The sequence below is a fragment of the Poeciliopsis prolifica genome, unplaced genomic scaffold, assembly GCF_027474105.1.
Source record: "Poeciliopsis prolifica strain line A6 unplaced genomic scaffold, Auburn_PproV2 SCAFFOLD145, whole genome shotgun sequence".
Taxonomy (NCBI): domain Eukaryota; kingdom Metazoa; phylum Chordata; class Actinopteri; order Cyprinodontiformes; family Poeciliidae; genus Poeciliopsis; species Poeciliopsis prolifica.
The window spans coordinates 80,568-95,076 of record NW_026562520.1 but is presented as its reverse complement, the minus strand read 5'-3'; the positions used below and the strand labels follow the sequence as shown (position 1 = coordinate 95,076).

The 14,509-nt window shown below is 39.5% G+C and overlaps 1 pseudogene; it reads left to right on the top strand.

The window, feature by feature from the left end:
* Nucleotides 1–14,509, top strand: part of LOC129355780 (chromatin remodeling regulator CECR2-like) — a 48,341-nt pseudogene that overhangs the window by 10,902 nt on the left and 22,930 nt on the right.

The window sequence follows — 14,509 nt, the reverse complement described above, 5'->3', positions numbered from 1 at the left end:
TAATGCACTAAACACATTGTGGGATTTTTGTGTAAATTTATATATAAATATCTTTTTATTTAGTGACAGTTTATAAAAGAATGTAAAAAAAAAACAGTTTTGAAGTTACATATTTGGCAAAATCCAACTTAAAAAAGAAGAAACAGAAAATGTCTAATAACATCTGTGATATTGTTACTGCGGTATTTAAAGAAATATATTGTGAGGGGATATTACCCGCCCCTAATACTCGGAATGAAAATTGGGTAAAATCAAAATCCATTTGGCTGGAAAATCCTGAATCTATGGTAGAATGAGAAGGATCAGAATAAAAAATCGTTGAGATCTCTGTGGTGGCACCAAGAATGTGGCCCCATTGGGATGAATTGGACTCGGTGGTCCGGGGGGGTTTCATGTGGGATAACTTCTGGGGAGCTGCTGTGCTGTTTGGGAAAGTCAGGACCTCGTCACACCAGCCAGACTTTAAGTTTTTTTTAAATGTTACTTTGAAATAACAGCAACATCCTGTTTGTAACGTCTTTCTAAAGTTAGCTGGGAGTTTTCTTTAAATTAAAGTATATCCAGTGGGATGTGAGCTGGAGCAGGAAGCTGAGTTGAGGAAGCTGATGATGCGGTTTCCTCAAAGTGGAACTGCACTGAACATCAACACAGTGTAGCAGGGATGTCCAAAGTGCGGCCCGGGGGCCAATTACAGCCCTCTGAAGGATTTTTGGTGGTCCTCTGAGCTAAAGTTTAGAATGGAGAAGATCTGGCCTGCAGCCATAGTGGATGCAAATTGACATTTTTTGTCTTTCAGGGTAACAAGGTTTTTCCTTTGGAGTGACTAGAACCACAAACATCGACCTCACTTTCCGCGATAGTGAGGTCGCTACATTATTTCTTATTCTCAAATAAGAAAATAATTAACCCTAAAAATGCAGAAACTGTCTGAAAAATGTAGTCCAAGACTATGTTTTGTATCTATAATGACGTACAAATCTGACAAATTTGTTAATTTGGATGAAATAATCTTTTTTTAGTTTATTGTTGAATAAAATAAAAATGTAGAAAACTTATCATGTTTAGGATTAACTGATTCATAACTGGACATTAAACAGTGTTTAACAGGACATTTTCTTTACAGAATTTGAATCAAGTGAAACTAAAACATAAATTGCTGCTCCAAGGGTTTTTTTTTTTACAGTAATAACTTTTTTAAGCATTTGAATCCTCTGGTTAATGATTACTCGATTACTAAATTAGTTGATGAATATTTCAAGAATCGATTCATTGTGATTGATCCAGCCGTAGCCTGAGGACGGCTTGGATGTGTCCAGCGTCCTGATGTTCCCCCACCTGTCCCACCTGATCCTGACTTAATAAGAAACTGCTGGACGGTGGAATGAGTGCAGAGTGTGTTTTGTATTTAATGTGATCATGGTTCTCGATCTCTCAGTTTAATTTTTGTAAATCAATGATTGCGACTCTTCAGATCGATCTGATTGCTGCTTGGGGAAGCAGCTGGAAGGAAAAACCAATATAATATAAATGATATCAGACGTTTGGTGTTGAAAAGTGAAAATCTTACAGTTTGGAGCTGTTAGTCAGATGATTGAGGCAATAGTCTGAGATGTCAGCGTTAGCATTTGATCAGATGATCTGCACATCCTGAGGATGTGAGGGCGTTTTCCTGTGGTTTCACAGCTGGCTTTGTCATGTGGCAGGAGGCGGCTTCTAGTGGGGGTTGGGGTGTTGTCAGATGATGGCTCCTGGAGGAACCATGTGCAGTGGGGGGGCTGGTGGAGGAAGACTGGAGCCTTTACACAACAAACAGCCCCTCCATCCCCCGCCGGCCTCCATTACGCCCTCTAACTAGTGGAGGAGCAGCGGTTCTCTGGTAGACCTGCAACATCCTCCTGGTTCCTTCCTCTCCTCTTCATCAGAGGCATGTTCAGGTCTCATGCGGTTCTGTAATGACTTTTTTTATTTCACTAATCTAATTTTATGAGTACATCTCAAAAAATTTTTATATTGTGTAAAAGTGCATTATTTGTCGTCGGTTATCTCAGAAAGTGAAACTCATATATTAGCTAGATCAGGGTTTTGCAACCTGAGGCTCCAGAGCCACTAGCGGTTCATTGGATCTTTTGATAACTTTGATTAAAATCAGCTGATTTTAAGTAAATGTATAATAACAAATAAACATTTTTTAATGGAATAATGTGTATCAAATTCCCACAATAAAAAAGTACCAGTTATATTTAAGATTTTTTTACTGGAAAATATGTGCTTCCATTTTTTAAAACATAATTTTGCATCCAGATGCAGCCGTGCTCTTTGTACAAATGTTTGTGTTTTCCTTTATTTTAATGCCTAAAAATGGAAATAAAAAAGTGTTTCTTTACAAATGATAACTGTAACACAGTAAACCCTTTTGTCAAAACAGAAACAAAACAGACAGGATTGCAAAATAAAGCCCAACTCACCAATAAAATATTTAGTCAACAACAAGTTTTAAGTCCAGAATCCAGCACAGTCTGATGCATAACACCTCTGAAATCTTTTTGGGATGCGTCTGTTTCTCATCATATTTTCATCATAATTTCCATTAGCCTGTTTTTTTTTCTTTATGAGTTTTGAGGGGGAAAAAATCAAAGAAAATTTAAGGCATCAAATCAGTTTAAACTGATTACTCATTAACTCATTAAAGCAAATCGTCTCCTGGTGGTTGGACAGCGTGGTCCTCGTGTATCAAACATAGGAAGTGAACCTATTATTCACCAGAATCCCACTGCAGCGGAGGAATTAAAGCTTTGTAGGAGTATAATTGCTACATAATGCTACAAAATGATGTTGCACTGCACGAGATTACAGGAGTCATGTTTACTCTGCCGTACATTTGGCTTTTGTTTATCAGCCTGCTTTGAAGATCAGAGGCTGTTTGCATAAACATGCAAGGTCTGTTATTATGAGCCAAAATGTAATATTTATCATGTTTTACAGGATAGAGACACTGAGGGATGAACAAGCTTTAGCTTCTGAAAGAGAAAATATTGTAAATATGGAGCTGAAACAGTCTCACTGTAGGAATGTAGACTGAAGAAAAGCTGTCTGTTTTCACACCTGACAGTCCGGTAGACTTGGTTCTGTGGGAACCAGAACTTCACCATCTGTTAAATCTCCAGCTGCTGTGGTTCTCTTTCTCTCTGCTCTGAGTCAAACCAGCCAAACCCTTTGAGCAACCTGTTCCCCTCCTGGCCTGTGGGGGCGCTGCACCAAGAACCACTGAAGGCATAAAACCTCTGAAGACACGGAGTGCACCTTCCTTCTTCACCAAATGGAAACAAACATGGAGTGGCTTCAGATTTCAGCGGTTGGAGGATTTTTCTTTTGTCTGTAGCTAAAAACCACAAGCCTCTAACGCTAGGCTAACACATTTGCTTTGGTTGTATTTACCCAGAATGCCCTGTGCTGCAGTTTACTTCATGCTTTTGGAGCGATCTCTGGTCTGTTTGGCGTTTCCATCTGCATACAAACGTTCAGTTTAACTGAACCCAGCCTGAGGTTTGGAGGTCTCTGTTCTAACAGAGTTCCTGTTTTTTGGTCTGCATCAGAATAGTAGTTGTTTGCGTGTTTCAAAAGGGACAATATGCATCACATAATATGCCAGTTAGTTATAAAAGCTAGTTCTCTGTAGTTCCTCAATGAACAAGTTTAATCTTGCATTCACTCCTCCCCAAACAAACCGGACTTTTTAGGCAAATGGGAAGGAGTTTGGTCGCATCTACACCAGCCCTGTTTAGTCCACTTTAATCAAACACTGGTTCGTTTATCTACAATAATATAATAATATGTAACTTAAAGTGCAGACATTCTGCAGACTTTTGAGTATTTGTGGTTTTAGTTTTTCTCAGTCAGTTTGGTGCATTTCTCACATCAATAACATCTGCAAAACAGCTATTGCATTTTTAAAACAGTACAAACTGCAAAACCTAGCTGACCGAGGGAAGTGCATTTCCTGCTCCAAATGGATCATTCATTTGTCAAAAGCAAGTATTCATGTCAATGAAAGTATCTGTCATCAAAATGAAAAGCCCTGGCACCATGTCCATGTAAGATAAATGGTTTTGTCATGTTTTCATGATGATCCCTCATCCTATGTTTTCTGATGCAAAAGATCTCTGTATGGAAATACTCAAATAATTTCCTTATTTGGGAGGTTTGCCACCGCCAAGCATTGTTCTCAGAGCAAACAAATGGCTACCAATGGACTTGACATGTACCATAGATCATATCGCAGGTTAAAACATTTATATTTATTCAAATGATGCGAGCTTCCATGTACATTTTTGTCAACTGATAATGTTTCTGATGTGATGGGTGTATAATGGTTCCCAGTTAAATATAGTCATGTTTGTCATCATTTGCAAGCTGTCAAGATGGATTTATCACGAAGGAAAATGAAAGCTGCAGTGTTTGTTCTGTACTGGAACCAAACCCAAGCAGTTCCAGTTCTGGATCCAGTTCTGGTTCCAGTTCTCCTGCTACCATTGAGTTAGTAAAACAAACAAATGACTCTTGAAAACATAAAATTTCATTAAAATTACTTTTAATGTTTAGCTAAATTTGAAGGTTGAGTTTGATTGCAGCTTCCTTTTACCACATATTAACATATTAATACCAAGTCAGCCATTGATTGGCTTATCGGCGTATGGATGCGTTTGGTCTGTACGAATGTGTTTATGGTTGAGTGTGGCTGCAGGGTGAAGTGTTCTCAGTGGTTAATGTGACTAGAGCAGCTGATTTCCCATGATGCCTGGCGTCGACCTGCAGCAGAGATGTGGTTGAGGTTTGATGCTTGTTGATTCAGTCTGATAATGAACAGAGACGATGCAGCGTTAATTTGGACTTCATCCTGACCAGGTACCACTAACTGCACTATACTGGGATTTCATCTGACACACCAAACTTTACATTGAAGCTAAATTTGTCTCTCTTTTCACTTAAAGGTTCATTTCAGGGTCTTTGTAGGTTAATTTTCCTTCAGTCAAACATAAACCATAGAATTATATTGATAGCAAACATTTAATAGTTCAGATATATTAAAGTGTTGGGCTGAGTTTTTTCAAACTGTGCATCTGGAAAACATACAGGGTTGTTCTGGTTTGGATCTTAATACTTTAGGATCAAAACTGAGTAAAGTACAATACAGTAAAGAAAAAAAAAAAAGGTGGATTCACATGACTGTCCAGATTTTCATTTGCAGGACTTTGGGCCGTGAGAAGTTCTGGTGGCGTTAATGGGGGAGCGTTAGGTGTGACGGGCTTTGTGAGGAGGAGAAAGGGAGCGGTTCAAGCTGCAGAGTCATCTCCCTGCTACTTCTCACACTGTTTTACGGACAAAAGAGACAGTTCAGCTTGTTCTGTGGAGATGCTGGGTCAGTCTGTCCTGCTGCATCGGCGCCTCATTCTGTTCAGTTTATTTCTATATTCACAACAAACATCTCATTTAGAGGAAAAGAAGTAATTTTAGCTCAATCACACATCCATTCTGTTTGTTGACTTTCCAGAAATGCCTCCTACTGAGCATGTATGTAACGACAGTGGAGAGAAAAAAACTTAACAGGAAGAAATCCCCAGCAGAACCAGAACCAGATCCTGGGTCAGTATCAGCAGCTGTCTGACATGACCGACTGGTGGATTGAGAAGACAGAGAAGAGACACAAGCAGAAGCATTAGAACTGAACCAGGAGAACTTTCTATGTTCAAGTAATAGACAGTCATTAGCAGGAGAATTAGTTTTAGTTTTATCTAATCCAAAATCCTCCTCCAGGGCGGCTTCACAGCCGGGCCTGTCATGACAAGATTTACTGGATGATAAATCATCCCAGAAATGATTGTGATAAGTGACAATTTGAGGCCATTTTTCAGCAATATGATGATAATAATAATAATAATGCAAGTACATTATCTAAAAACAAACAAAGAACTTTAATTTCTAAAAAAAAAAAAAAAAATTAACACTGGAACTGAAAAACATTTTAAATATCCAAAATAAATAACATAACTGAAACCAGCAATAATTAAAACTCCTCTGTAGGCAAAGTTGTGTTATTATTAATTATTAATCATTGTGCTTAGAGAGAGGGAGAACAGGCAAAAGAGGCAGACAGGACTTCAGTAAAAAAAAAAAAGAATCAATCTAGCTACTATCATTAAAGAGGAGCCTCTCTTTAATGATAATTGTCTGAATGAAATCATGGAGCTCATCTTAATTTTTCAAGCGATTCTTTGATTTATTGTGACATTGATAACAGCCAAACAGAACATTAGTCCAGATTTAACCTCTACAGAGAGGAAAAAAACTGAAAGAAAACATAAAGTTAACAAGTCAAATAACAGCAAATAATGTTAATGGAGAGTAGTAGGAGAAGAAAGTGAATTGTTGAAGGAAACCTGAACTAAAAGGCAGAATAAGTCGTTTTAATGAGAGGAGAGCCACGGCAGTTGGCTACTGACCGCCTCTGACCGGGCCGACGCATGCAGGACAGATCAGGACAGGGAGAGGGAAGGGGGCAGGCGGTGGAGGCTCAGGGCTCAGGGTGTCGTCAGGGGCCCAGTCAGGTTCTGGGCTGCAGAGCCGGGGAGGGGGAGGGAAGCAGCAGGGATCCTGGGGAGAGAAACGCCTGCAGGGTGAATAGCAGGTCTGAAGCCGCTTTGTCTCCACCAGAAAATGACGCTGCAGCTATGATTTATAATCAATAGCTTCACTTCTCCAGCCGCCTTATCTGAGAGCCCCATTGATCATTAATGCCAAACAGCCAAAGTTCTCTTTTTGTTCCAAGTTTGAATAATCATCACAACACTTTGTGTTTTTCAGCATCGTGTGAAGTTTTTGGGTTAAAGTGATTGATTATAGGTTTTATAATGTTTGCCAGTGTTATACAATGTTCTGAGCCCACACTGCAGGAGGCGCTGTTGCATTTTTAACACAATGCTAACACAAAAACATAAGCCTTACATGGGGAAAACAAACACAAATGGAAAATAAAGAAGCTTGACGAAGAATAAAAGTAATATCTAACCACTAATAATACAGTATAATGTATTATTATACATTATACAGCCTCAGACTATAATAGTGCTTATTATAATGTGACCAAACTGCAATTTAAAATACTAAATATTTAAACCAAAGTATTTTTGCAAACTCTCTCCTTCCTCCAATTAATAAAAAGCAATGTCTTAATATCAGTTGTCACATATTTATTTGAAGTATTTAGTATTTTACTGTAAGTTACAGAGTGGCAACACTATATGATAAGCGCTATCATATTTTGTGACTGTAGATATGACAAGCTCTGGCATAAAACTGCAACAGCGCCTCCTACCGTCACAATATACGGTGGTCACAGAATAAGGTGCAGCACCGGCGTGAGGATGGAGCAGACCCAGCTCAGGTCTGCTTTCCACCTGACTGCTGGAGCAGGGTGGTGTTAATCCCGGGGCCTTCGATCTGCTAGCACAGCGCCTTACCCAGTCGTGGCCCCGGCGGAGGCCCCAGGGTTTTCGGAGCGTGTTCAAAGTGCAGCCAGCCCCTGATGGATGAGTCCACTGTGACCCAGAGGCTGGCCGGCGGGAGGCCTGCAGGAAGAAAAGAGCGCCATGCAGGATCTCTGCCTCCTCTGCACATGCGCTTGCTGGCAGAGATATACACGGCAGATATTCAGATCAAAGTTTACGGGCAGCTGGGAAACACGTGAGGGAATGCAGAGTGAGCAGTTGGAGCTGTTCTGTCTCTTTGTTATGGTTTGTTTTCCATTTCTGGGCGAACAGATTCAGATGTTCTTTAAAGCAGATGTATTTCTGGTTGTGTGAAACTTCACTGACTCCTTCTGAAACTAAAGGTACCTTTAGTGTTTAGGTAGGATGGAAATGAGGAATTATGAAAGTAGTTTTTGAGTCTCAGTTTAGATATAGTGGAGAAAATCGGTCAACTTCCCAGAAATGGAGGAAACTACTAGAATTTGTCTGAGTTCATTCATGTTGTGGGGTCAGGGTAGAGTGAAAGGAGAAAATGAGAACAACACCTCAAAACAGACCTGTGGCTGGAAGACAAAAGGCCACATCAATAGTTTGGATTTCAACAATAAAAACTAATCAATATTTATTTATCAGTACGCTGATTTTTTTGTTTTTTCGAGGTTGTGTTTTTGACCTGGTTTGCCTTCCGTATGTGCGGGCCTGGATCTTCACTGAAGCAGGTCTTTACCTGATGACTGACTTCTCTCGCCTCATTATATTTTCTGTACTTTCTTTTAATGTTGTTGTATGTTTTAGCATTTTACTTAGAAATATTTCTGTTCTGTTGTGTTTGAATTTGTTGTAAAGCGCCTGCCATGCAAGGTGCTGTTGGAAAATGCTACATAAATAAAGATTTGATTGATTTCCAATATGATTTTGCAGAAACAGATAAATCAGTGATTGTATTCAATCGTTGTTTATAACAGCTCTAATCCATCATTAGTTTTTCAAGAAGTGAGTTTGAATCAAACAGGATGTAGTTCCCTCAGTTCCTGTCATCTGGGCAGGTTTTGCACTTGGCACCTGAGACCTGTAACTTTCTCTGTGATCTTAAATTTTCATCAGATCAGATAGGAGTGGTTGGTTTGGTTACATTTTCTAAAAGCAAAACTTTTATTCAAATTCAATCTCCTGTGTTTGACAGAAGTTTGCATCAGGATCAGTTTTTAGTTTTTATGCTTTTTTGTTTTAATCTCCAGCAGAATATTTATCCTGTTTTTCAACCCCTCTTCCTCCTTCTCCTCCTCATGTTTTTCATTGTGCTGACTTGTTGGCTCCTGGCTTCCGTCAGCCTCCTTGGCCCGGAGGTGTGCATGCTGACCTTTGGTGACCTCTGAGTTAAGCTTGGTCCTTGAAGGGAGAGGCAGACAAAGACGCATGTGGCATAATAATTAAACATGCTTCCATGTCATAGAAAAGCTTTTATTTCAATGTATTTCAAAGCACCGGTTGTTTTAGGGCTACATTATATTAGAAAACCAGTATTTTTCTGTTCTGTATCTCATTAAGGTCCTCCCAACCTCCCATCTTCTCAGACCAAACATAACCATAAAGCAGCCACCTTCCTATCCATAGCAGCATCTTATCAGAACATCTTTGAGTTTATTGGGTAATATTGTTTTTATAACTTCAGATCCAATCTTTTGTAGAGCTTCTGGACTCCATACCAGAGTGAAAACTGCTATGAGCATGGAACAGAAGAGAACTTTCCTTCAACTCCATAATCCCAAAGCTATTGGGGAAATGGGAAGTTTTAAAAAGTCTGCCTCCAGTCAAATCTGGTTTAAAGCTACCATAGCAAACTGAAGGTTTTGGAGTGGCCTATTCAAAGTTTGTTGTTAAATCCAGCTAAGATGTTGCATGAACTTAAATATGCCAGAAATATCTTCAATATCAATCCGTTCTCCAAACCAGACAGAGTCAAAGTTCATCCATATTGATGCTTAAACAGCAAAAGAGGATCCAGTTTTTGGGTGAATAATTTTCACTGCCCTCCAGCTGCTTGGACTTGAACCTGAAGTCTTGTCTTTCTGTTCTGTAGTTGAGAAAACTAACCGACGACTCGGATGAACTCCCCTTTGTCCAGTTGGGTTTGGTTTGGTTGAGGAGCAGTGCATTCTGGGAGGCCATGTGTATGGGCTGGTCAGCAGAGGGGCACATGGATGCTGCCGGCCATCTTTCCTTGGCGCTTTCGGGTCTTTTGTAGTTTTGCCTGGCCAGTTACTACTGCCTCATAAAACCTGAAAGGCTGAAACACAATGCAGAGCAGAGGGGTCACTGCTAAGGTCGCGCTGCTTCTGAACCCGACAGCAGCTAGCGAACCAGGAAGTTTCACTGAACAGCTGACAGACTGCAGCTATGCCTCCCTCTGCCCAGACTTTAAATAAGACCCTTATTCTGCTGTGGTGTTTATGTGATTTCCCTACCAGATCCAGTTTTCATATTCCTGTTTGCATGTTGCAGAGCGTCGTTTGAATGTTGACTCACGCCACTGCAATGCCTCATCCACCTGCAGAGTCCTACCGGGAAGAGCTTCTCTTTCTCTTCCAGATGATTGTTTTCATTCTCACACGAAGCTGCAGAATACAGTAAATTCTAGTCAGCAGGCAGGAGGAGCGTGCAGATGATTCAAGATGGACGCTACATGACGGCTTAGTGGCAACTGGTTAAAAGCTTGATGAGTCAGTTACACGAGGTTCATAAGAATGCTGAAATAATTCATCGGATTTATTGTGATTAATTGATATAATTGGCTATTAATTTAGTAATTAAATAAATTGGAGGACACAGTCTAAAACATGTAATTTATTCAAAGAAAAATACCCTCAGAACAATAACTAAACCAAAAAAGTGCAACACATGTATATTGTGTGTGTGTATGTACATATATATGTTTATAAAGATTGTGGTATTCTTTTTTGTCTGATTAAGCGATTCACCATCAGAATAATCAATAGAATATTCAATTTCTAAAATAATTGTTCGCTGTCACCCTAAACACGAGATTCATGGATGTTTATTCTTTGTTTACATGATGAAGTGCCGATTGCTTTGACTCTATAACGTTCTAAACACATTAAAACTACGTTCATTATTGAAAGTAGTTCAATATAGAATGTAGTTCTGATGTAGAAACATGATAAAAAACGAGATGGAGGATGAAGAAGTGTTTAGAGAGCTAAATCCTTCCTGAGTGTTTGCTTCATCATTGATCTGATCATCTGGGTCACCAGGCCCTGATCAGGTCAAACTACAGACAGGAGAGAATAAAATCACACCCTGCTGTGATTGCTCCAGTTTACATGACGGCCTTGCCTTTGCTCCCATGATGTTTGGATCAGCTGGAAACATTCACCTCAGAGTTGTAGAGGCTTCCCTGCAGCCTCATAGGCTTCCCTGCAGCCTCATTCTCATGCTAAATCATGAGAATGATTTAGCATCATTCTCATGATGCTAAATCGATCAAAACATTGATCGATTTAGCAGGAGATCCTTCCAAATTTATTTAAAATGAGCTTTTTTTGTTGTTTTTCTCCTGCTTCTGATCTGACCATTGTTTAGCTGCTGTTGAGTTTAGCGCTACTCACTGACTGGGAGTGTTATTGCTGCAGCTAAACTCTGCTGCAGCTGAACCCTGCTGCAGCTGAACCCTGCTGCATTTACAGTTCTTTACCTTTAATTAAACGTGTCCCTGTTTTCTCTTTCCAGGAGCTGGAGAAGGCTCTGTCAGAGCAGGACCTGGACTTCCTCGGCGACCTCGTTGCCTGCTTGTTGCAAGGATGCTACCAGCGCACTGATATAACGTGAGTGGAGAAGTTAAGGATCAGCTGTTTTGTCGTGCTTTTTGAAAAACCCGCTGTGAAAATGCAGAATTGTAACAGCTGCATCTTTCACCCGATTTAATTAGAGAGTAAAAAAACATCATTTTTAACTCATTTATACAATTATTCCAGATATGAATCTCTCTAATTACAGTTGTTTTTAATATTTGTTCTGACTTTTAGTTTTCTAAACAAAATTCTCTTTTTAATTCATAGTTTGTTTGTTTTTTTGAATTACTTCTGAATAAAATTTTGAAAGGAGATTTCTATAGGATTAGTATGTTGTCAGTGCCATTCTGAGCTCTACTAAATCTTAAAATTTGAAAGTATGCAACGTAATGTTTTATTAGTTGTTGTATCAGAGACATGTAATCAAGTGGCTGGAACGCCACAAAAATGTGAGAGTTTCACTGAAAACCCGCTCTGTGTTAATGGGGCCTTACATTTCTGGAGTGGCCTAGTCAAAGTCTCAAAGTGAACATATTTTATGATGTTGTGGCATGACCTTGGTAAAAAGCTCCAAAATGGCTGAGTAAAACAATTCTCCAAAGAAGAGTCGGCCAGAATTGCTCCACACTGATAATGAAATCTCATTATTTCATTTTTCACATTTGGATATTTTTTCTGTCTTGTTCCTGGTGCTATTTTTGGCTGATATTAATCTGTTAGAGGGCTTAACCCCTTCATGGTGTTTGTGTGTAAGCAATCCGGATTGCATAAAACAACATATAAAACATTTAGATAAATTTGAACCATCAAATTTATCTATAAATGTCATGTTATATTAGTCAGAGGTCTCAGGAAGCTCCACAGGAAGTCTGAGTCACCAGGGCAACAACAGTGAGGTGTTTTGATTTCTGCATGAATGCAATAAAACCGCTGAAACCATTCTCTCTCCTGTGTTCTCATGATGGGAGAAAGTGACTATCAGCAGAGGCTGGTATTCAAATCCAGATATTTAGCTGCTCAGGGGGATTCCCCGTCTGTTATCCTCCTACTTCTCTCCATCGTTAGAAAGTAGCGTAACGCGGCAAGAGCCGAAGCACGATCCAGTTTTTCCACCCAGGCAGCTGGTTATAGGAAGACAGGCGGCTTTATTGGAGCAGACAGGCGCTGGCATCCTGGGGCGGCCTTTCACAGAGCTGCCCTTTTCATCCGCACGCGCTTAACGCTCAGCTGCAGCTGGAGGGGCGGGGGAGCAGGGGCAGAAAGGAGGGACGGAGGCAGCCTGCAGCGGTGTGAAAAACGCACGCTGCTCTGTCAAGATAAGCCACTTTTTTCTGTTTGCAGTTCCACAGATGCTCAGATAAAACTCAGCCCAAGAACAGCAGAGGAGAAGTCCTGTTTATCTCTCATACCTGACCCAGCAGCAGAAACCCAGCTCCCATGAAAAGTTTAACAGGGTGTCTGTCTGTGCATCCTCAAAAACACTTCATTCACGTAACTGAAATTAACGTCTTAAAATGTTTTGAATTCATTAGAAGAAAAATGCAAGTTAGTCTTAAATATGTTGATAACTGGTCTTAAATTTATTTATTTAAAGTTTATTTAATCAGGTGAGTTATTAAGAACAAATACTAGCAATAACAACCTGGCCGGGAGGGAAGATCACATAGAAAGACCAATCAGCATTCATAATAATGAACACCAAACATTTGCTACACCGTTGAAATCACAATGAGGACAAAACTGGACTGCGGACGCTAATATCAGTGTTAGCTGCAACATGTTTAGCATGCTATTTCAGCCTAGCATAGTTTGCTGATAGGCTAACTCCTTTTAGCACAACAACAGTCGGTCAGATCGTTTAGAGGCAGAACTTAAACCTCAGTGAGTTGAGAAAAGCAGCTTCGTTACTGTTGTTAGCGGATGTAGCTGGTGTGTCAGATTTACAGGCAAAGTAACAAACGACTGGAAGGAAGGAAGGAAAAGTATTAAAGCTGAGCACTTTTGCATCAGTTGAAACTTTTACAGGTATTTTTAAAAAATGCCGTCTGAAAGCTGCACATGCTTCAGTTAAAAATGTAATGTCAGTTTTCTAAAGAAGCTCCATGAATGATCAGGGAAACTGGGGGAAGATTAATTGATAGAAAAACACTTTGTTCCAACCTGATGGTTGAAAAACAGATTAAAGGCTGTAAATATCTTAGATGTTGAGATCATATGTCTGTTTATTCAATTAATTAGCAGCAATTGAAAGTGTTGCTTATTTTTTGATTATGTAGTTTTCAACCAGAATGTTATTAATTAATAATATATCCTGCAAGTAACTCAGTTAATTTTTGTCATCAAGTCAACCAGTAGTTTTATGCCGTCCTTGTTTTCAGTTTTTTCTTTTTAAATCTAAAAATGAATAAAGATGAGGAACTCAAACACGCATCACATGTTAATCGTCATAAACGTGAAGAATAATATCTCTTAGATATTTCTGTGGAGTTGTTAGGCAGACTGTAACAGAGCCGCCATTGTGTTCAGACCCCAGACGTTCAGCAGATACCTGGATGACATCATCAGCTACAGGTGGGAGCTGGAGGAGGGGAAGCCCAACCGCTGCGGGATGGGCCGTTTGACAGCCTCCACCCTCGCACTCAGGTGGAGCTGCTGCACCGGCTCTGCGACTACCGCCTGGATGCTGCAGACGTCTTTGACCTGCTGAAGGTCAGTTAAACGTGGAGTCATGTTGTGGTTTAAAAAGAAGCTGCTTTCCTCATTAACTTAAATTTATTTAGCTTTTTTTAAATCTACACCTGAAGTTTGCAGTTGGTCAGTTTGAAATCATGCAAATTTCAATGGATCTTTTTTTATGTTTGAACTCTGTATCAATGTTCAGATTTCAGACTCATTTTGTTTTGGTAAATCGACAACATTGCAAATTAGAAAACAAAACACCAATAATTTGGTTATTAACAGGCTGGAGCCAAGGCTTGTCCTTCCCTGCTCTATTCATAGACTCAGGAGCCTATGGTGATGAAATATCTAAGATAAAAAAAATAAGAAATAAAAACGTAATTTAAGAAATGTAATTTTTTTAGTGAAAATAATAAATTAACAAAAAAGATAAAATAAATAAAAGATAAGAATATCAAAAGGTTTATTATAATTATTTTTCTCACAGACAATATGTAA